The sequence below is a fragment of the Chionomys nivalis genome, chromosome 9, assembly GCF_950005125.1.
Source record: "Chionomys nivalis chromosome 9, mChiNiv1.1, whole genome shotgun sequence".
NCBI lineage: Eukaryota > Metazoa > Chordata > Mammalia > Rodentia > Cricetidae > Chionomys > Chionomys nivalis.
This window is the reverse complement of record NC_080094.1, coordinates 79,429,871-79,452,860: the sequence shown is the minus strand read 5'-3', so window position 1 is coordinate 79,452,860 and position 22,990 is coordinate 79,429,871. Positions and strand designations below refer to the sequence as shown.

The 22,990-nt window shown below is 38.8% G+C and overlaps 1 pseudogene; it reads right to left on the bottom strand.

Moving 5' to 3' along the window:
- Positions 1-6,175: 6,175 nt before the first annotated feature.
- Positions 6,176-11,917, bottom strand: LOC130881030 (peptidyl-prolyl cis-trans isomerase A-like; annotated as a pseudogene).
- Between the last annotated feature and the right edge of the window lie 11,073 nt (positions 11,918-22,990).

The following is a 22,990-nucleotide window of genomic DNA, read 5'->3' as shown; positions in this document are numbered from 1 at the left end:
TTGAATATAAAAATTTCATCTAAACACTCATGTCTCCAAATAATACAAACAAATGACCAACAGAAATGGTACAGTAGCTAATCACCAGGCAAATCAAAAGCACAATGAGGTATTAATGAATTAATTTGTTATATAAAATATCTAAAAATTAATGAAAAATATTTCAAGGACTTGGGGAGGAGCAAGCACTGTTTGTTGAAATGTAATTTGTTGCAGTTATTATGAAAAATAATATGTAGATTCCTCAAAAAAGTCCAGAATTTCCACTAGTTACATAATATCTATAAGAAATAAAATCACCTTCTTTAAGAGACATCTGTGCTTCTGTGTTTGTTATACTCTTCACAACAGCCAAGAAATAGAAGTTGTCTAAGTGTTTATCAATTGACGAATGGATAAAATGTGGTACACATACATAATGAAGAACTACTAAGCCACACACTGAATGAAATCATGCAGCAGTTGAGAAGAACTGGAGATTCTTCAGCAAAATCAGTCAGACATGGAATAGCAGGCAGTGCCTCATCTCATTCACATGTTCAGCCCCAAAAACTTGATAGTGTGGATTTGAGAGAATGGTAAATATTGAGACTAGAGAAAAAAAGGGGGGGAGAAATAACGGGAGTTTAATCAATGTGTATGAAGTTACAGTTAGATAGGCCTAGAGCACTGGTGTGCGGTTTTATGGGGTGAGGATAGATAATAAGAATGAAGAATGCACTATACTTTGTGAAAGTGTGGGACAAAGAATTGTTCAAGTTTCATCACATATTTTATCATAAATTATCAGTGTATGAGAAGGTGAATGTGTTGACTCGATTTGAACAATGTTTATGTCAAATAGTATATGATATCCCATTAGTATGCATAAAATAGATTTTAGTTAAAAAGTTGAGGTGAAATAGTCTTTCTTAGATCAATGGAAAATGAAGGAATTCACCCCCAACCGATCTGCCCTGGGGAGAAACATCATTAACGTTACTTACAAAGAATGAAAGTGATGCAATCAGAAAATGGACACACATGGGGAAAGAGCATCTGGAGTAAAGGCAGAAGGTAAGAGAAAGTATTTTCTTTATCATTAATTGTTTTAAGATATAGTTGTTTAAAGAAAACACAGTGTAGTTAGTAGTCATGGTGTAGGTATAAGTGAAATGAGTGGAGGCAATAAGACAGATTTATAAAATGTTTCCCTCATTTTGCTTTCTGCTTCTGTGATAAACACTTTTGGGTCAGAATCGATAATCAAGGGAAGCCAAGGAAGGAACCTGGAGACAGAAAGTGAAAGCACAGAGCCTGGAACAATGCTGCTTCCTGGATTGATCTTTCTGGCTTGTTCAGCTACTTTTCTTGTAAAGCCCAGATGAACTTGTCTAGGAATGAGACAACCACGGTGGGTTGGCTCCTCCCACATCAATTAGAAATCAATAAAATGGTCAACAGTCTCACCTACATGCCAATATGACAGAGCCAAGTTCTCTACTGAGGTTCCTTCTTTATTGATGTGCCAAGTTGACAAGTAAGACTAACCATCACAGATGTCTTCCTTACATAAGAAGAGTTACTTTAAGGTGGTCTTTAATTGGCTGGGAAACATATGTTGAGAGGTTATGGAGATTTCTCAGTGGGTAAGTCACCTGTTCTGAAAATGTAAATAAAATGTGAGAACCAGAGATTGGATTTCCAGAACTCACATAAATGCTGATGAATGTGGTGGTCCACCTGTAATCCCAGTGTTTTGGAGGTACATGTACTAAGAACTGTTATTTTCTAGTAGGTTTACTCTTTTATTTATGCAACATATTTTCATATTATCTTATTATATTTGTTCTAGGTGGAATTGAATTAGCTTTCAATTAGTGTTTCTACAGCATGCTGTCACATTGCTGTTGCACTGACAACTTGTGCACTCCCTCCAGCATACTGGCTAGGTAGTCTGCCCACATAAGCCAGCACTGGGTTGAGGTGAGAGACTTTGTGTCATTATACAGAAAGCAATTGAGGAAGATACCTAGCATCAACTTCTGGCTTCCACACTCACTCAATATATGTGCACCTCAGCACACATGAACATATATATGTATACATAAAGCACACTCACATACACATTGGAAATATATAACCACTTCTAAAAGTTTTGGGGGGTATAGCTAATATGTTGGGCATTTTATCTATTCTTAGATAAAATGTAATTACATAACATATTTTGTGTAACAGTAAAAGGCAGAAAGAGAAGGCACAGGAGAAATACACAATAATACAATAAATTGTATTGAGAAGCTGTGGACTGTGTTCCTGACCAGCTCCCACATGCCTAGCTTTATACCCAAAATAAAAACACACAAATTGTATTCTTTTAAACACTGTCTGGCCCATTAGTTCCAGCCTCTTATTGGCTAACTCTCACATCTTGATTAACCCATTTCTATTAATGTGTGTAGCACCAGCTTACCGGGAAGATTCTTAACCTGCCTCCATCTTGGAGAAGAGAGCTATGGTGTCTGCCTGAGTTATCTGCCTCATTGCCTTCTTCCTCCCAGCATTCTGTTCTGTCTTTCCTGCATACCTATGTTCTGAACTATCAGGCCAAGCAGTTTTCTTTATTGATTAACCAATGAAACAAGAGATAGATAGAAGACACTCCCCTACACCAATAAATAGAAAGCAGCTGCAAATACTTTAGATATAAAACTAAATATAGCAATTGTCACCTTGATGAAGAATGCTTTAAATATTATAATCAAAAAGCAGAGACTATCACAGTAGGCAAAATGACTGACTCAAAGACTAGGGAAAGATGTTCAAGGTGATTTTGTAGTTGAGGCAATGTCAAGGAGACATGGGTATGCACTGAGGAGTTTCCAGTGACTGAAGCTGGAACTATTTCAGTACCAAAGTAAAGCAGCAATACTGTAATGTCCCAAAGTATACAGTAAAATCAGCGAGGAGATCCTGATGTGTACACAAGCAAACAGAGGGAGAATACAGACTAGCAAAGCACTTATACTCTGCTCTCACTCCACAGTGCAGTTTCCATCTGCCTGACTCGTAAGTGTAATGTGTGGAAGGTGAAGAAAAGAGTCCCCTTCTAGTGGATCAAGATGAAAGTCATTGCTTCAGCATTACCCTTAAGCATGGTCGGTTAAAAATGGCCACTTTGCTCAGTGGGCTTCTCCCTCTCCAATCACTAGAAAGACATTCTCCATACTGACTGTGTAATAATTGTCTAGTAAGTTCTTTAGAACCAAGGTAAGTCTGAGAAACAGTCACAGTCAGGAGGAGGCCATGAAGGCAGACAGACTGAATGCCATGGGGTGTCCTGAACGACATCCTGGGATAACAGCCACAAACTAGAGAAATCTGACTAATGTGTACATTTCTGTGACTAGTGGAGATAATGAGTGATTATTTGAAAATTGTGTCAAACACCAAAATTGATAAACATTAAACTGCCTTAGGAATAAAATGCTTTTATGTATTTCATTCTGCAGCTTTCTATGAGTGAAATAAAATATAATTATATAAAGACATAGCATGAAGGACATCTTTTCTTAGAAAAAAGTTCAGGGAACATCATACAAATCCTCTGATTACAGCTTTTTCTGCATTTTCTTTTACAGACAAGTAGAATTTGTTTCAAATTTCCAGAAGCTATACATGCTGCCCTTTCATTTACCCATCTTAACCTTTCTTCATGTCTTTAGATGCTCATGGATGAGACGGTCCAAAGAGCTCCATAGTACCGATTGATCACACTGTGTGGTTTGCTAGCCTGTATTGAGTAGGTCCTCTGCCCTTAGGTTACCTTGGAGGGGATGGCCAGGTAGTACTGGATAATTTTATGGCTTATAAGGTCAGGGTTTTATTTTGATTGTTCAATTGTATACTCTTCCCTTTCCTGAGTCATAACAAACAGGATGAATGAAGTGTCAAATGTTGAAATTCGCATAATATCTGCTACATAGGTATCAGCAGATTAGAATTCTTAATGTAGATATGAAGGGTTATTTCTGTTTTTAGGAAAGCCCCTTTTTCAGTGGAATATTGGCACCTGGTGACTGATTTCAGCATCTGGTCAGAGATCATGCATCTTCAACATGGCTTCTTTGTTTAAATTATCCCTGGGTATCTGGGGAGAAATATCTGTGCCTAACAATCTGCTGTCCACTACACTAAGTTCTTAGCCTTTGATAAATGTTGAATGTGTTCCGCATACCTGGTCTCAGCTAATAATGTTTTTCTAGTTAGTTTTCATGGTCATTATAAGATACAACAGCTTGAATAGAAATTTCATTCCCCATAGTCCTTGAGGCTGCACTTAAAAGATCAAAGTGACAGTGAGACCCGTTTACTGTGTCCTCAGGTGGCCTTCCTGTGCATGTGTTTCAGAGAGAAAGAACTGGAGATAAGGGAATGAGAGAAAGTGGGGACCTTTTGGTATCTTACACACACACACAGAGACACACAGACACACAGACAGACAGACAGGCACACACACACACACACAATAAGTCTTATCCTGCCAAGGCCGCAATTGTGTATGTTTACTGAAATTTTAATATTTTCTTAAAGGTACTTCCTTTAGAAGTTAGGCCACAGTGAAATTTATTATGATTTCCATGTGTGGATTTTACAGGAACACAATGCCATATGTAACAAACCCTGCACAGTACAGTGAAGGCTGAAATGAATTTCCTGAATGATTAGGAAAGTGTCTCCCATCAACATCATGGGCTATTGTTTCCATTCTCACTATCTTTATCCAAACTTGATCAGGGCAATGTATCTGTAGTCATCATTTTTTTTCTAAAAACTCCATATTTTTGAGGGGGAGGATCTACAGTTGTATTCCTCTTCTGAAATTATGCCAAATGACAGTCAGAAGGAGCTAATGAATTGTGGCAATGGGACTGCCCTAGAGTGGGAGGCTTTGTGAGTTCTAGTTGCATAATTTCTCCTAATGACAATAAACCTTTGATCCCATGAACCTTCAGCATCTGTTAGGTTACTTGAATTTGGTCTTGTGAATGTCTTGGTTCCCTTTAAGTGTGTTCTAAAGGCTAAGAACCTTTCTTCCTGTCTTTGTATGGCCTTTGGTCTCTGTCTGCTCCTCAGTTCATTTTACATCATCATCCCCTCTCTGTCTCTTTTGGTATCAAGTGCAATTTGTAGTCTTGTCTGAAGCCACCAGCTCACTTCACAGATGGTGAATTGCAGTTGAGAGTAATGGGCCTATTCGGTTCAGCCCTGAGAGTACATTAGTGTCTGATAGCCCATAACTGCTGAACATTAGACATCGTTCTCACTGCTCCAAGGTCATCTGTAGGGCTGCCTCTCTCTCTCCTTCTCCCCTCCTTTCCTCTCTTTACCTCCATCAGATTTGAATTATGCCAAAGTCACAAGGCCATTAGGGCCTGTTCTTGGACTGTGGAGCAATGAGTCTTCATTACTGGTCTGGGTCAGTTTTGCTCCAACAAACTGAGCAGACTGAACACTTGAAAGAGAGCTCAGCTCATGAAACTACAGAGCCAAATGTATCCACTTAGGGCTTCTGGGTCTTGTCATAAGAGGAGTGTCGGCCACATGTTTCAGGAAGCATTATTTCAAATACGAAATCAGAAACCAAGCAGCTGGTGATGCATGTTAACAAACATCTAAAGCATCCGTTACTGTGTTTGCAACACAGTGCTGCTGACACCGATGCTGCATTCTGGGATGCTATACTAATTAAATAAAGCAAGGTGTGCTTGTGGTAAGCAAATATCTCTTCTCTTTTGTCTCTCTGTTGCTCTCTTTTTTCTTTCTCTCCGTGTCTCTGATACTTCCTCTCTCCACATATTCTCTCTCTTCTCTCCCTTCCTGTCCCCCCACATTTTTGTTTACCAACCCACGATAGTGAGCATTGAGTGGCAGAGATTTCTTTCTAGTCTATTCCATATAAATTAGGATTGGTATTTTCTTTTCTTTTTTTTTTTCCTTACTTAGTTTTTATTCATAATCATAAACTTAACTCTGCAATCCAGCTAGACTTGAAGGGGAATGAGGAAAATATGGAACCCAAAGAACTTCAGTGAGAGCAGAGACTACGAGATACTGTGAGCAGATGGGGCTGGGGTGCTCTCCTGAGCTGCAGAAGGAATGGTCTGGTGGGTAAGAAGCCCGTAAGTCAAAAGAATTAGAGTTGTCCACAGTTGGAAATGGTGATCTTCTTGCTGGTCTTGCCATTCCTGGACCCAAAATGCTCCATGGCTTCCACAATGTTCATGCCTTCTTTCACCTTCCCAAAGACCACATGTTTGCCATCCAGCCACTCAGTCTTGGTGGTGCAGACAAAAAACTGGGAACCGTTTGTGTTTGGTCCAGCATTTGCCATGGACAAGATGCCAGGACCTGTATGCTTCAGGATGAAGTTCTCATCCTCAAATTTTTCTCCGTAGAAGGATCTGCCACCAGTGCCATTATGGCGTGTGAAGTCACCACCCTGGCACATGAATCCTGGAATAATCCTGCGAAAGGAAGAACCCTTATATCCAAATCCTTTCCAGTGTTCAGAGCATGAAAGTTTTCTGCTGTCTTTGGAACTTTGTCTGCAAACAGCTCGAAGGAGACGCGGCCCAAGGGCTCGGTTGACCATGGCTGCAGCAAGCATTGAGAGGGGACAGCGGTGTCTGCAAAGCGCTGGTATTTTCTTTTTCTTTTCTTTTTGCTTTTTTGATTTTTCGAGACAGTGTTTCTCTGTAGCTTTTTTGGTTCCTGTCCTGGAATTAGCTGTTGTAGACCAGGCTGGCCTCGAGCTCACAGAGATCCGCCTGCCTCTGCCTCCCGAGTGCTGGGATTAAAGGCATGCGCCACCACTGCCCGGCTAGGATTGGTATTTTCAAAAGCATTTTCTGGTTTTGTTTTTATAGCTTTAAAATACTTTCCCCCAAACATCCTTGAATACAATTGGTAAGACAGAAGGGCAAATTGAGAACCTGGAAACTTGGTGTTTGTCATGCCTTTGTTACAAAAAGCAATCTGCAAACTATCATTAATTGGTCTGTGGATGGCAACTAGTTTAGAAGTATCAAGAGCTGCTGAGGTCTGTGGTTACCTGGCAGCATCAAATTTCCCCTTGAATTCCTAGGGCTCACTGCTTTGGGGTAGTCAGCTTGGGTTGTGATGAGACCTACATCTTCCTGCCTGCTCTTTCTTTTCTTCCTGCATGTGCTCTTCTCTTTCCCCTCCCTTCCACTGTCCTTACCATTCTCCTTTTCTTTTATCTGGGGTAGTATTTTGTTGTTGTTGTTTATTTGTTTTTATAACAAAGGTCTCAAGTTGTGCCCTAGAAGGTGCTAGAACTGTTGGAGACCTTTAAACAGAAACAAGGTCTGCAAAGGATTCCTCTCCTGCATGTCTGTCAGCAGAATAGGGCTCCCTGGTAACAGTGTAAAACTCCCTTTATCTTGAAGGGAGGTGAAGAGAGGGTCAGTAGCTCATTCATTGTGGTTTTTGCCTGATCAGCTTCAATTAACTTGAAGCTGGAACAAGCTTATTCTCTTTGTCTGTGTAACTTAGCCTGTACAGCAGAGAATAGGAAAAAAAAAAAAAAAAAAAAAAAAAAAAAAAAAAAAAAAAACAGAAAAAGGAGGCAGGCATTCAGTTCCAGAGTTCAGCTCTTTTTTGCTGGGCCAGCCTTGCCACCAGGGCTTCTGAAAGGTCCCATGTTGGGTTTCAGAACTTGATGTTGAGGTCTTATAATTTTTAGCAGTGTTTGAACAAAGGGTCCATATTTTCAGTTCATAGAAAACTCTTTGTATATGTTCTTATTCTTGCTTTGGTGATCTTGAGCCCTTGGTATGTGCATGGTTCAAAGAATTTTCCATAAATTTTCACATCCACCAATGCCACTTTCTCGTTCAAATGAGAATGTTGGTTTTCAGTTGCCATCTGCTATTAGAAGCTGTGATTTGTCTAGAGCACACAAAGCAAGCTTTTCAACCAACAATGTTTGCGGAATTTGTAGATAGAGAAATACCAGGTACCTTTCTATGCTGTACTTGTCGCCTTTGTGCTGTTTAACCACATCATCACTAATTAGCCCAGATATTTTATAGACACAGCTCAGCAAGATGAATGAACTTACTCATGACCACATAACTCCTAAGAGCTAAAGTTAGGGACTGAACTTCAACCACATTGCCTTTAAATATAGTCAGACACATCATTTTTCTGAATAATATTGGGATGAAGGAAAGGAAATGACTAGTGGCAAACTGATATAGATAACTGAAAATATATTGAAGGCACACACACACATATACACACACATGCACACACAGAGAGAGGGGGGGAGGGAGAGAGTCATAGTAAATCAATTAGGACTAAAAACTGGATGCAATAAGATTTTATAGTCAATTATCTCTGAAGCACCAAGAGATAACAGTAAACACAGCATTCCGTGCAGGATACAGATGAAAGTTTTAGAGATAAGGTCACAAGTCTTACTGTAAAATCTCCTGAACCTCTTACCCATGTCAGAAGCTGTAGAACAATACAGAGTGAATCTTTATAAGGAGAAGTTGTAGGAGTAATTTTACTGTGCTGTGAATCACATTCCTCAACACAAGTGAGTCTGAGTTCATTCCTGTCTCCATCTTAGGCTTTACAACTGCTTTCAGTGGTCCAATATTAGGTAAGGCCCATGCCTCCTGGGACATTATAGTAATTGAGGTGTTGGATGTAGACCAGAACCAATCCCATGGCCTTGTGAACTCAACTCTACTACTATTTGGTCCTGACACCAACCTCAGTGGACAAAAGACCAGGAGATTACATCTCATTTGTTATGTAAGATTGTTATGCCCATTGACTTCATCTCTGGCTACAGACCCAGAAGAAACCCTGGTCACTCTGATTCAGCCTTTGCAGTACCCTGTTTCCAGTTAGTAATAGACACATAAGGACTGCCCTATTTTGATTTCTTTTTCTATGATAAATCCCATAACCAAAAGCCATTAGGGGAGGGATGGGATTATTTGGTTTACATATCCTGGTCACAGTCCATCATTAACTGAATTGAGGTTGAGAACTCAACAAGGAGCAGAAGCACTCAAGACTTGCCCTCAGAAACAACTGAGAAGCTATTGGTCCTGTGTACACTTCAATGGGAAAGGCTACACATTAAATAATTTCATTTATCATCTCCCATGACTCAGTTGTACAGAATTCTGGCTGATGAGAGGTTATTTCTAATTGTGGCAGGTGCTAATGCTCCATAGCAGGTGGTATCTAACACTGTTGGATACTGTGTATTTAGAAAATGCCATATGAATATAAAATGTGGGAATCTAGAAAGGTGGCCAACAAGGTAGTTAATGAGTTAACTCATGAGCAGACTACAGAGATGTGTCTCAGAGTCATTTCTTGTGGTAGACTGTTGTGGGAGCTGCAGGCTGTGTTCCTGCCACCCAGCTCCCCGCCTGGTCGCCTGGCTAGCTTATGCTCCAAAATAACAACACACAAACTGTATTCTTTTAAACACTGCTTGGCCCATTATATCTAGCCTCTTCTCGGCTAACTCTCGCACCTGGACTAGCCCATTTCTAATAATGTGTGTAGTAGCACCCCAAGGTGCTCTTACTGGGAAGATTCTAGCCTATGTCCATCCTGGGTCGGAGCTTCATCGCATCTGCCCTAGAGAGGAGAGCTATCGAGTCTGAGCTCACTTCCTCTTCCTCCCAGCATTCTGTTCTGTTTACGCCACCCACCTATGTTCTAACCTATGAGGGCCAAGCAGTTTCTTTATTTTTTAACCAATGACCTTCCTCCATCAGTAGACATTTGGTAGGCCAATTCAGATAACTTCTTTACTAGATTCAAGTTCCCATCCATGGTTGTTGGAACACTGGCTGGTACAGGTTCAAACCTTCTTGGGAATTTTCTTTGGCTGACATGACTACTAACATGTTTAGAACACCATGTTTATGTCTTAGTTGTGATCCCATAGTGGTTCTTGATACATATGAAGATTCAGAAGTCTTACAGCTTTGCCTCAAAATAAAGCATGATTGTAGATCTCTCTCTCTCTCTCTCTCTCTCTCTATATATATATATATATATATATATATATATATACTCTCCAAGTGTTCAATCAAATTCTAGATTTCAAAAAGCATGTCTTTTTAATTTGTTCTCTTTATTCTGTCCTTTTTAACTCTATCAATTTCCTTTTGAGAACGTTCTTTCAATAAACCACTTTCACAAAACTGCCTCATATTTTGATTCCCAAAAACCTGTCATACAACAAGGAGTAACTTTAGAAGTTTGACTTGACTAGAAAGATTGGCATTCTAGAGTTCAAGCACTTTCTGGATAAACAGCAAAGATGACCCCATCATTAGGTATGACTAGAACATTCCTGAATCTCATCATGATGCCGTAGTGATGCACCATGGTTTTCACCTGTGATAAAGTGATATGTCATGTAGGTGGTAGGAGAGATACTGGTTTGTGCTCCATCACTGTAGCTTTATTAGATTGATAACTGTAGATGCTATAGGACTGAGTGGTGGAACAGTGACCAGGAGGGAGAATTACAAATTTAGTCTATTGATTACCAACTTGAAGCAAAGGGTGAAATTTAAAGGTTCATCATAGAAACATTTAAAGATATATCAATTTCTAAAGATGCATGGTAGTCTGAACAGATGACTAGAGTCCTTTGAGTTTGGTTATAGCATATTTCAATGGCAAATATGCTTTTACTTATGTATTCTTTAGTATTAAAAAGCTACTTGTTCTGAACATGAATTAGAGCAAGAAGAACCTCATCACTTCCAGGCTTCTGCTTCTTCACTTGAGCCACACAACTCTTCTGATATCATGTTAGTAGAGGTAATTATAGAGAGCAAAGACAACATGTGGTATTGCTGGCAAGCCCCAGCAGAAGAGCTAAACATGTATCACTAAGGCTATGGAGTATAGTCATGCTATCTGCAAAAAAGAAACATACATAATTCAAAAAGTAGCTACTGGCATGATTCTGAGTCCTTGAGGAAACTGGTTATGTAACTAAGGATATTAGTTGAGTATGCAGACAGCAGTGCCCATTATGAACCATGTGCCATTAGGCCCTCCAGTCATGGCTGTTGAATGCATACAGCAGCAGCCATTGCAAAATGGATTTTATCCTTCCAGAACTATACATGAGCATGCTAGAGATCATTGTTGGCCACATGAACAGGTGGTTCTGTCTCCTACATCATTTACTGTTATTGCATTGGTGATCTTCCTATGGTTTATAGTTGTAGTCGTATAGAGAGTTCTTATGACCAGTTAGTTGGGGAGAAATCCAATAAAAGAATTGTGCCTGGGTTATGCAGCATCCACTTCAGATATAGCAGTGAAATTAAAAGACAGAGTGTGGCCACCCTATTGTTCTCCTCATGAATAAGCTTCTAAAAGCCATTGCATTATGTGAACAAAGAAGTATCATAAGCTACACAGACCTAGGTGCTATGGTGAACTGCTTTATTGTTTATTTCAGAGATTAAAAGAAGCAACATTGTTTCAAGAGACACACAGTTGAGCCTAAGAAAGCAGGTATGAAGTATGGAAACCCCTGGGTGGCATTTTGATGACTTGCCACACCATCTTCATCTCAGATTATTTGTTTGTAACCAAGTACACAAGATAAAATGGATAATACATGTTAACAATCCATATTTAAATATTACACAATGGGCTCAGAAAAGGTAAAGTTGCAATGGTGGAGACTGAGATTATGTAAGATACTGCATGTGTTTCCTCCTACCAGGTCTCCTGGGGAACTACATTTGATGATGTGCTCATTCTCAGAGTAGAGTCGTTTCACATTTTGCTTTCTGTCCACTTGCTTACATCCTCTAGTCCTTATTTTGACTGTATCTTCCTCCATGGATGTATACTGTCTGTATTCTGTATATATGTTTATATGTTGACCGAGGTTCCTGTCATTAGAAATTTGAAGGAGGGTCACACGAGGTGCCACATGTTACTAGGGAAACTGGCATGCCTTCTTGGGAATTCCTAGTTTCATTAGTAACAGAATTTAGGAACAGACTCAGAACAAAGCTCAAGGACAACTTTCCTAGAGTTTAAGAAAAAGACTTCAGGGTAGGCAAGCTGTAAATATCAATATCTCTTTGTAGAAGGAGGGGAGGGAGAGGAGAGAAAACCACACCATTTGTTAGTAGCCACAAAAGAGATGGGAGTGGTGGTGGTGGATTTATAACGTTACAGAAACAGAACTAGAAAGTCTGGTGCATCCAGGAAAGAATCTCACAAACTTACTTGGTTTCCAAAACAAACAAACAAAAAAGAGGTAATGTGAAAAATGAATGAAAACCCACAAATTTCTGAGGTATTCAGAAAAGGTCAGGCTTAATCCACCTGTGTAGCTGTGGTTCTTAAGCAATGGTGGCAGCAGTGAGCTTTCTGGGAAGGAAAAGCACAGTATCTCACTAGTAGTGTAATTATTCCTCTTCTCTCTTTAGAGATGCATAAGTTGAATCCTGAGGGATCATCCCTTAGCTAGGCAATTGGCCATCCTAGCTGGATTAACTCTTATGTTTATGAGTAGCTTGGGTTACAAGGTCTCCACTCAGGCCAATTTCCAATCTTTTGACAAAGAGTAAAATCTTTCCTTTAATTGGCTTTTAATGTTACCATAACAGTACCACTGTAAATAATGCCTCTCCTTCCTTTGAAGTGAAGCTTCTCTATGGTACAATTCAGGCTTCAATATCTCTGCAGGGATAGATTGCAGCATGTCATAGCAAGATGTGGCCTACAGTGAGGTGACCATTGTCTCTTGAGGGTAATATGTCTGCCTGTAAATCAGAGTTACTGGTATCTTTAAAAGGACTCAATTTCCTCTCTCTCTCTCTCTCTCTCTCTCTCTCTCTCTCTCTCTCCATAAGAGAGCATAAGAAGTGAAAAAATGATAGATGCTATTATACTTGGTGTTAGCCTTGTCTTCCCTCTAATGATTTGTTACCATGAATATTTTTATTAACTTTTCAAGATGCAGTGTGAGATTTACTACCAATGAGATATAATATAGCATGTAGTATATATATATATATATATATATATATATGTAAATATAGATCTAGAGATAGAAATAGACCTACAAGATTTGTACTTTCTGTGTCTTTGTTTTGCTTTAAACTTTATCACAGTTGCCAGACAATATTAGGTCACTGTGAAGCTTCCTCAGAGCAATAGAACATCCATCTGCTGAGTATGTAGGTGGTTATTATAAATATATTATTTTATCTCTCCATTCTTCAACTGTGCTGTGAATGTTACTGTATGATTCTTTCTTTGGGCTAGTCATGTTTTCAGATATGGACATTTGAAAGTAAGAGGTAATCTTTCTTTTATCAGCTGTGTAATTAATTAGTCTGATGAGTGGCATTGTACATCTAATAAAAGCTTTTTAGATTAAGTAGTAATATAACAATATTACATCAAACTTTTCTGTTATTGGCCTTGGAATATGCTGACATATTACACATCTAATAGTCTATATGAGGCGCAAACTAAAGATTAAAACTACAGTCTGGAACATTTTCAACTTGGAGCTAATATTTGAAACCTAAGCAGTATTTCCCTAAGCCAGACCCACTTGATGTACATTTATATTTGCCTATTTTTATGAATGTATCTGTGTCTTTATGTATCTATATATCTTTCTATGTATCCATCCATCTATCTATATTTATTCATCCATCCATCATTCTATCTAGCAAGAGAATTTACTTGCAAACATTTGGCAAGAAAGAGAGCAATGCTCTACAGAAACCACTAAAAGACACTAGACATTAAAGGATGATTATAAGGTACAAATAAGTATATTTTGCAACTAAACTTACTGAGAAGTTAAAACAATTTTCAATATACATGCACATAATAATTCGGTTTTAACATCTACAATGGGAAAATGGGCAGAGCTAAAAGGCCTTAGAAAGTAACGATGAAACAGAAAAACAAATAAGTAAATGAACACAGAGGTCCTTTTGTGAAGGGCATTTAATATAGGGAGAGAGAACCTCAGGTTCTTTTTGCTGACTCTACTCAGATGAAGGAATCCCTCTTTAGAAATGACGAATTACATAAGAATTGCTTCTCTGATAACTGCTTTTATACCAAACTTAGAGAAGAAATGAAAAACTAAAAATGAGGGCAAAATCAGTAAGGAAGTGCATCCTCAAGGTCAAAAATAACCAAGAGCTCAAAAAGCTGGGGAAACCAGGATGCTGAGTGCCCTGTGTGATTACAGGATCTTTGCCTGCACCTTTGGCTCCTTCTCACTTGGTCCTCTGCCGAAAGCACTGTTTCTCGGAAAAGATTCAGAACACACCTTTCTGAGGAAGGCCTCCCAGGTCCCAGGGAGAGACTTGAGCATATGCATTATCATGATTCATGTAGGTTTGATTCAGCTTGGTACACTGAACTCTGACATGTGTCTGCAGGTGCATCCCCAGCAAGATGGGGCTTTACATTCCCAGCAGTACCACATACCAAGCTTACCTAAAGTCCCTAATGATTAAAGTATTGACTTTATGGATGCCACTCAAAGAATATTTGTTGAATGAGTTTTTAAAAAGCTATTAAAATGAAAAGAAAGAATCTGAATTGCTAATTCTGAAAAAAGTAGCAAATATTCTTGCCAGGAGTAATTTTCTGAGGAATTTTGACATGCACTAGCTGAGGAGGCACAGCACATTCTCTGTGGAATTGACTTCTTCACTAATCAAACCAACATGCCATTTAGTGTTGTCTTTCTATGTTTTAGGGACAATTTTACTTCTGGATTTAAGTAAACATTTTAATTTGGAAAAACAATCATTCTGCTTGTTTTGCTGTTTGATCTGGTTTTAAACGGGGTTGTATGCATCCAGAAAGTGTGGTGTCCCAGTCTCCCCTTGAGTGTCTTTGTTCTGTTTTTAATTTCTTTTTTTTTTTTTTTTTTTTTTTTTTTTTTATTTATTTATTTATTTTTTTTGATTTTTGTCAATTTTATTTATTTTTTTTTTATTAATTAATTAATTTAATTATTAAAGATTTCTGCCTCTTCCCCACCACCACCTCCCGTTCCCTCCCCCTCCCCCAATCAAGTCTTCCTTCCTCCTCAGCCCAAAGAGCAAGCAGGTTTCTCTGCCCTGTGGGAGGTCCAAGGACCACCCACCTGCATCCAAGTCTATTAAGGTGAGCATCCAAACTACCTGGGCTCCCACAAAGCCATTACATGCAATAGGATCAAGAACCCATTGCCATTGTTCTTCAGTTCTCAGTAGTCCTCATTGTCAATTATGTTCAGCGAGACCGGTTTTGTCCCATGCTTTTTCAGTCCCCGGCCAGCTGGCCTTGGTGAGTTCCCGATAGATCATCCCCATGAGGCATTCTGAGCACAGTGCGGCTAAGACCCACACATCCCGCAATGTCCTAAGTACATGTCAGCAGGTGTTGAAAGGCTGTTGGATGAGAAAGTGCCATCACTTCCTGGGTAATTGGAACAAGGCAGAGGACACTGCACACAGCGATTTGACAAAGGATTAACCTGTCTCCTCCACTGTAAAGCTGTAATGGGCTCATTTGTGACTCATGACACTGCTTGTCACCACATGATAGGGCTAACACAGATTCCAGCACACTTTCCCAGGATCCTCCACCAAAGAGCTCAAAATGGAGATGTGAAGACACGATCTAAAAATTGATCTATTCATAGGACACACATCAAAGTTCCTAGGGGGTGTTTTGCTAAAGACACGGATATGAGTATCAGCCCAGGTGCTTAGTGGTTCATTAAACTCTAGTGAGTCAGAAAAGATCAGACAGCACGCTCCAAGGTCATGTCTTTCCAGTTCACATCCTGTTTTGAATGATTTTCAGGGTAATTTGCGATTGGGGGAAAGCTTGGGATATTTGCTCATAGGATGTTGGTGAAAAAAAGGCTACAGACAGAAGACAGGAGTGTGTTTTACTGCTCCTAGATGAAGCCCAACAGTGTGTAAATCTGTTCCCTGACACTGGCTAAAAGTAATGATTATATAGAAACTGATATATGAAATACGAAAGTATTGTTAAATCCCAGTGAGAAACACTCTGTGGGCAAAAGCATACACTTTCACATTGTAAAAAGTTACCAATGCTTAACTCACCAAAGAAATATTTTAAAATCAGTCATGTATGATGGTTTATTATAATAATTCCAGTCATTGAAAAGTTGAGGAAGGGTACTTGCCACGAGTTCAAGGCCAGTCTAACCATAGAATAAGATCCAATCTCAATAAATGCACAGTAACAAATACTCCCAATTCAAATTTATTCAAAAGAAAGTATTCAATACAGAATTTAAAATAAAATACCCTTTATCATAAGATTTGTTTTAAAAAAACCTCTGCTGTGATAATCAATGTCATAATAACAATCAAAGGAGAACTTACAAAACTATTTTTCAAAATTGTTAGTAAATTCTCTCTATGAGAGTTAGTGCTGTGTCATCAGACACACATGGAAAAAGCCATTTTAGCACTATGAGGTGGTGCTCCAGCGTGTGCTAGATAAATCCGCATAACACCTGAGAGGGCATGGAAAGGAATTCTAGACATGAAAAAACAAAGTTTAACCACATTGCTTTTTTTCAGATGGGCTCTTCTTGCTGGTGGCATGCTGCATCTTCTTTAAGAGAAGTCTTCCTGACTCAGTGGTAGCAGAAAGAAAAAAAAATGCAGAAAAAAAAATCTGTGCAGTTTCAAAACGGTGGCATCCAGAGCCATGCCATCAGCATGAACTCTGGCTTTTTTAGGAGGCCAAACACTTGAATGGGGTTTGTGGACAGCCTGCTACAAGTTACTTGGTGGCAGCACGGGGCAACTTCTTACCAGAGTTCAGGTGAAGAGCATGGCTCCCACCCGACAGTCTCAGACACAGTGAACAGACTTCTGCCATGTTGGACTGGGTGGAGCCAAAAGGCAAAACAACCTTTTTCGTAATAATGCTGGTTAGCATTTTAAGAAGCACTTCTGGACAGAAAAGGATTTCAGGTGCACAATAGGACAGATTCAGACATAACAGACCTCTAGACGAGATGCAGCATGTTTTAAAAATGTACTCAGGCTTGGGAGAGAGAAGAAAAAGAGTAAAGAGACAGTAAATGTAATATAAGAGTACAGACAGTCATATATTAAAGGAGTAAAGATAATAAAATAAATATTAAACTTTAGAAAAAGAAATATACACAGAGAGTCTGGATTATGTATATTATTGTACTTTTCTTTGAATTTTTTACTTTCAAAAAGCTAAGTACAGAGAGACATTTAACTGTATGGGCTACTACGCTAAACCAACCTATATATTTGAAAGGTATCCTGATTCCAAAATGTGAGTCTAAGGATTTGTTGCTTTGTAAAAGAGGTTCTGCTTTTGTTTTCACAGATGATGAAAACCTGTGAATTAATTCCAGACTAATGTAGTTTGATGGACCAAGAACCCCTGAAAGGTTGCCATGAACACCCCCCAAAATACTTCACCCAACAAAGAGCAGGAAGCAGTTTGGAGAGAACTATGCTCATATTACCTAGTATTGTTTTTAAATGTTTACTTACATTTAACTGGAGATATACTATAGATATGAATACTTTGCATTAATATGGATCTTGGTCTATTGATACAAATTTTAGGTCAATTTTGTTATATGTGTATTTCTGCTCTTGATTAAGGTATTGTATGTATGCACCATACTTAAAAATGTAATGTATAATTAAGAAACATAAGTTAATAGATCATCATCTATAATAGTCAAATTTGTAGTCATGTTAGTTAGGTTTTTTAGATATATAAAGATATTTCAATTAGATAAATATCTTCAAACCTTTTAAAGGCTTATGAAATATGGCATTTAAAATGTTTTAAGTACTTAGGTATTTTCATGACATGAGACACAATTGTTCCTGGCAGCACCAATTACTTCAAGAGGAAAGTGGGCATTAAAGAAGCTCCTTATGGAGTTCGCTAGCCATCAGGCAAGAAACTGCTCTTGCATGGACTGTTTGATGTTATGCTGTATGAACTGGACATGCAGGACCTACAGAAAAATCACTGCTGAAGTTGCCTAAAGAAGATGAGACAGTCCTTGGTGTGTCCTACTTCATGAAGGAGACTGCCAGACACTCTTCAGGACACAGAAGAAAGTGACCGACAAACTGTCAATATAGGTTGAAATGTCTTTGAAATTCTCTGCTTCCTAAAAAGTCTGCAGATACTATGGGGCTATATAGGCTGAAGATGGATGGCCCAATGGTACAGAATAACTTTGGGTGACTGTCCAGGCAGTGAGATGCCTGTCAATTCTAGAGTTTTGGAAGTTGCTTACAATGTACTTCCTGTTTACTTAGGTAATATTATTTACTTCTGAGGCCTGGATGGAATTGAAGAATAGATAGCTATAATTATAGTTTTCCTTAGTTATGATACAAGATAAAATAGATATAAATATTGTAATTGTAATTCTTATTGATACCTGTTTTGTATATGTAATTTTACTATGTTAAAATTAAAACCTTCCTTTTCATTTAGACAGAAAACGGGAATTCATGTGGGATTCCCCTCTGTATAATGTGATTACCATTGATTAAGAAAGGAACTGCTGTGTTGGTGAAGTTCTTCTCCCAGTCAGTGGGTTGCCTTTCTGGCTTAGTGACAGTGTCCTTTGCTTTACAGAAGCTTCTCAGTCTCAGGAGGTCCCATTTATTCAATGATGTCCTTAGTGTTTGTGCTGTTGGGGTTATACGTAGGAAGTGGTCTCCTGTGCCCATGTGTTGTAGAGTACTTCCCACTTTCTCTTGTATCAGGTTCAGTGTGTTCGGACTGATATTGAGGTCTTTAATCCACTTGGACTTGAGTTTTGTGCATGGAAATAGATATGGATCTATTTCATTCTTCTACAGATTGACATCCAGTTTTGCCAGCATACTTTGTTGAAGATGATCTCTTTTTTCCATTGTATACTTTTAGCTCCTTTATCGAAAATCAGGTGTTCGTAGGTCTGTGGGCAAAAGTCAGGGTCTTCTATTCGATTCCATTGGTCGACTTCTCTGTTTTTATGCCAATACCAAGCTGTTTTCAATACTGTAGCTCTGTAATAGAGTTTGAAGTCAGGGATGGTAATGCCACAACTGACAAAGGTCTGATCTCCAAAATATATAAAGAACTCAAGAAACTGGTCCGTAAAAGGTTAATCAATCCAATTATGAAATGGGGCACTGAGCTGAACAGAATATTCTCAACAGAAGAAGTTCAAATGGCCAAAAGACACTTAAGATCATGCTCAACTTCCTTAGCGATCAGGGAAATGCAAATCAAGGCAACATTAAGATACCATCTTACACCTGTCAGAATGGCTAAAATCAAAAACACCAATGATAGCCTTTGCTGGAGAGGTTGTGGAGAAAATTGTACACTCATCCATTGCTGGTGGGAATGCAGACTTGTGCAACTACTTTGGAAAGCAGTATGGCGGTTTCTCGGGAAATTCAGGATCCACCTACCCCTGGACTCAGCAATACCACTCTTGGGAATATACCCAAGAGATGCCCTATCATACAACAAAAGTATATGCTCAACTATGTTCATAGCAGCATTGTTTGTAATAGCCAGAACCTGGAAACAACCTAGATGCCCTTCAATGGAAGAATGGATGAAGAAAGTATGGAATATATACATATTAGAGTACTACTCAGCAGTAAAAAAAACAATGACTTCTTGAATTTTGCATACAAATGAGTGGAAATTGAAAACACTATCCTGAGTGAGTTAAGCCAGACCCAAAAAGAGGAACATGGGATGTATTCACTCATATTTGGTTTCTAGCCATAAAGGACATTGAGACTATAATTCGTGATCCTAGAGAAGCTAAATAAGAAGGTGAACCCAAAGAAAAACATATAAGCATTCTCCTGAATATTAACCTTCATCAGAACATGAAAGCAGACAGAGACAGAGACCCACATTGGAGCACTGGACTGAAATCTCACAATCCAAAGGAGGAGCAGAAGGAGAGAGATCACAAGCAAGGAACTCAGGACCGTAAGGGGTGCACCCACATACTGAGACAATGGGGATATTCTATCGGGAACTCACCAAGGCCAGCTGGCCGGGGTCTGAAAAAGCATGGGACAAAACCGGATTCACTGAACATAACGGACAATGAGGACTACTGAGAACTCAAGAACAATGGCAATGGGTTTTTGATCCTATTGCACGTACTGGCTTTGTGGGAGCCTAGGTAGTTTGGATGCTCACCTTACTAGACCTGGATGGAGGTGGGTGGTCCTTGAACCTCCCACAGGGCAGGGAACCCTGATTGCCCTTTGGGCTGAGGAGGGAGGAAGACTTGATTGGGGGAGGGGGAGGGAAATGGGAAGTGGTGGTGGGGAAGCGGCAGAAATCTTTAAGAAATATATAACATAAAAATAAAATAAAAAAAAGAAAGAAACTGCTTTGGGTCTATAGTAGGGCAGAACAGATCTGCATGGGGAAAACTAAACTGAGTGCTGGGAGAAAGAAGGTGGAGTCAGAGACACCATGTAGCTTGCCACCAGGAACAGATGAGTTGGAACCTTGCTGGTAAGCCATAGCCACACGGTGATACACAGATTAATAAAAATGGGTTAAATTAAGATATAAGAGCTAGCCAATAAAAAGCTAGAGCTAATAGGCCAAACAGTGATTTAACTAATAGAGTTTCTGTGTGTTTATTTCAAGTCCTGGCAGCTTACATACATCCTTACTTATATAAGGATCATTATAGTCAAAATGCATGAAATATAGGTTTAGAGTACCGTGGAATCATGTAGGGACATTTTCACTGATAAAAAGATTGAGCACATTCCTTCCACAACATTCCATTCTATACCATAGTATATGTGCACCATAGAAATCACCAGACACCACAAATCACTGCTTTTGTTTCTTTGTTTTTCTAGACAAGTTGCTAAATGATTACCTATGATGCTACTTTATGGGTTTTCTTATTCTTATGATTTTGAGGCATTGAGCTGACTAGATGACTTAAACACCATCCTTTCTTCCCTCCCTCCCTCTTTCTCCTTCCTTCCTTCCTTCCTTCCTTCCTTCCTTCCTTCCTTCCTTCCTTCCTTCCTCTCTCTCTTTCTTTCTCACTTTCTCCCCTTTTCGGGATGAGGTCTAATGTAGTTTTTGTTAGCTTACAACATACTGTGTAGCCAAGGATGACCTTGAACTTTTGATCATCCTGCATCCACTTTCCAAGTGTTATGACTACAAGCATACAAGTTCATTCCCAGTTTGTGTCTCAGGTACTTTAGTGCTTCTTGACAGGCTCTTACCCCATGCTGATCACACGTGGATTTGTAAGAGGCACTGACTAAGCAAGCTGCTGAACTGATGATGTGTCATCAACAGCTTTCTCAGCTGGACAGGTGATTGCCCTTCTCTGATTGGCTTGCTATCACCCCTTCTTCATAAAATTGGTTACTTGTCATTCCTTCTTTAAGCTCTCACGACAAATTTTAAGAGAGGAAAGTAATTCACATATTTTAAAGTGATGTTATATACATCTGGCATCTTCAAAGTATTATGGAAGAAGACCTCTTGAGTTTGTTGCTAAAGGTAGATATCCCAGACTATTTGTTGATATTGGCTTAGGTCAGAATACAAGACGTAGCAATAAAAGTGAAATGAAGTAGGTTAACTTCTAAACTTCTATGAATAATGGAAGATATTTCAAGATGTCTTCCATGTGTCTGAATCTTAGGGTCTATGAAGATTTGTTTTTTATTGAATAAGAATCAACAATCTGAAGGTTGACTGAAACAGGAAAGTTATTGACAATTTATACTGGAGAGGATTACACTTGAAATGACCTCATTTTGTCTAAGAAGGGATGTACAGTGGGACACATGGGAAGGGAGCATAATGGTAATGTCTAGTGCATTTTCAGCCTTTCAATTTGATTTGTTTTTCTTTATGATAATATGTTGCCTTTCTGTTAGTGGGTGCATATATTTTCTCAAGAGCATTTGTGTAAACAGGTTCAATGATATATGAAGATATCTTGAGAATCCTTAGTAAGCTCTATGAAGATGTCATTGGGAATCCTGATGGCTTTTGGACCTGTTAGATGGAACAGGAAGTGGTGCTGGATGTCTTGTATTAGTACCCATCTGTTCTGGACATTCACTTTACCCTCTGTTCTGGTTGAGATGGAAGACAAGTCTAGAATCTGTCAGGATCATTCATTTTGAACCATAGCAAAGAACGTCACAATTTACCTTCTGTTATGGAGATAATTCATGACTTCCTGAAGCAGTTTAATGAGTGCCTTGCAGAGCCATGGCTAAGTTGCTCCTTTTCCTCCACTAAGAGTGCAGAGGAGATATCTGTACTTGTGGAATCTGAGATTCAAGTGCATTATCTTCTATTTGTTGTCCTACATTTATCCGTAAAATATTTCAGTCTGTTATTTAGATAAAATCTTATTGGAGATGACATTTATTTATTGGAGATGAGAAATTTTCTAATGGGTAGAAATAGGTTCTATTGTTCAGTTCTTAATTTAAATTTCATGGTAATTTGAAATAGCAAGTTGTCTCATGGTTTTGACCTAGAATGAAAAAATACAATTATCTCTTTCTTCTCCGGAATCCTTCACTGCTGCCTCTTTTTTATCCAGAACCTTTTGTAATGACTTCTGTATCCCGCTTTCTACCAAGCAGGAAGAGAAAAACTTGCTCATGTTATAACTTTAATATCCCCAATTCACGGTTTTTAGTCAGATTCTATTTTTAAACCATGAGCTGTATATTATGTAAAAGGTAGCTTCTGGATTTTGAAAATTCAATTTCTCTTTTGACCAATTCTGCCCTTCAAAACTAATGTATGTTTGTTCGTAATAAAATTGTCAGGTACGAGAATTGATGAAAAC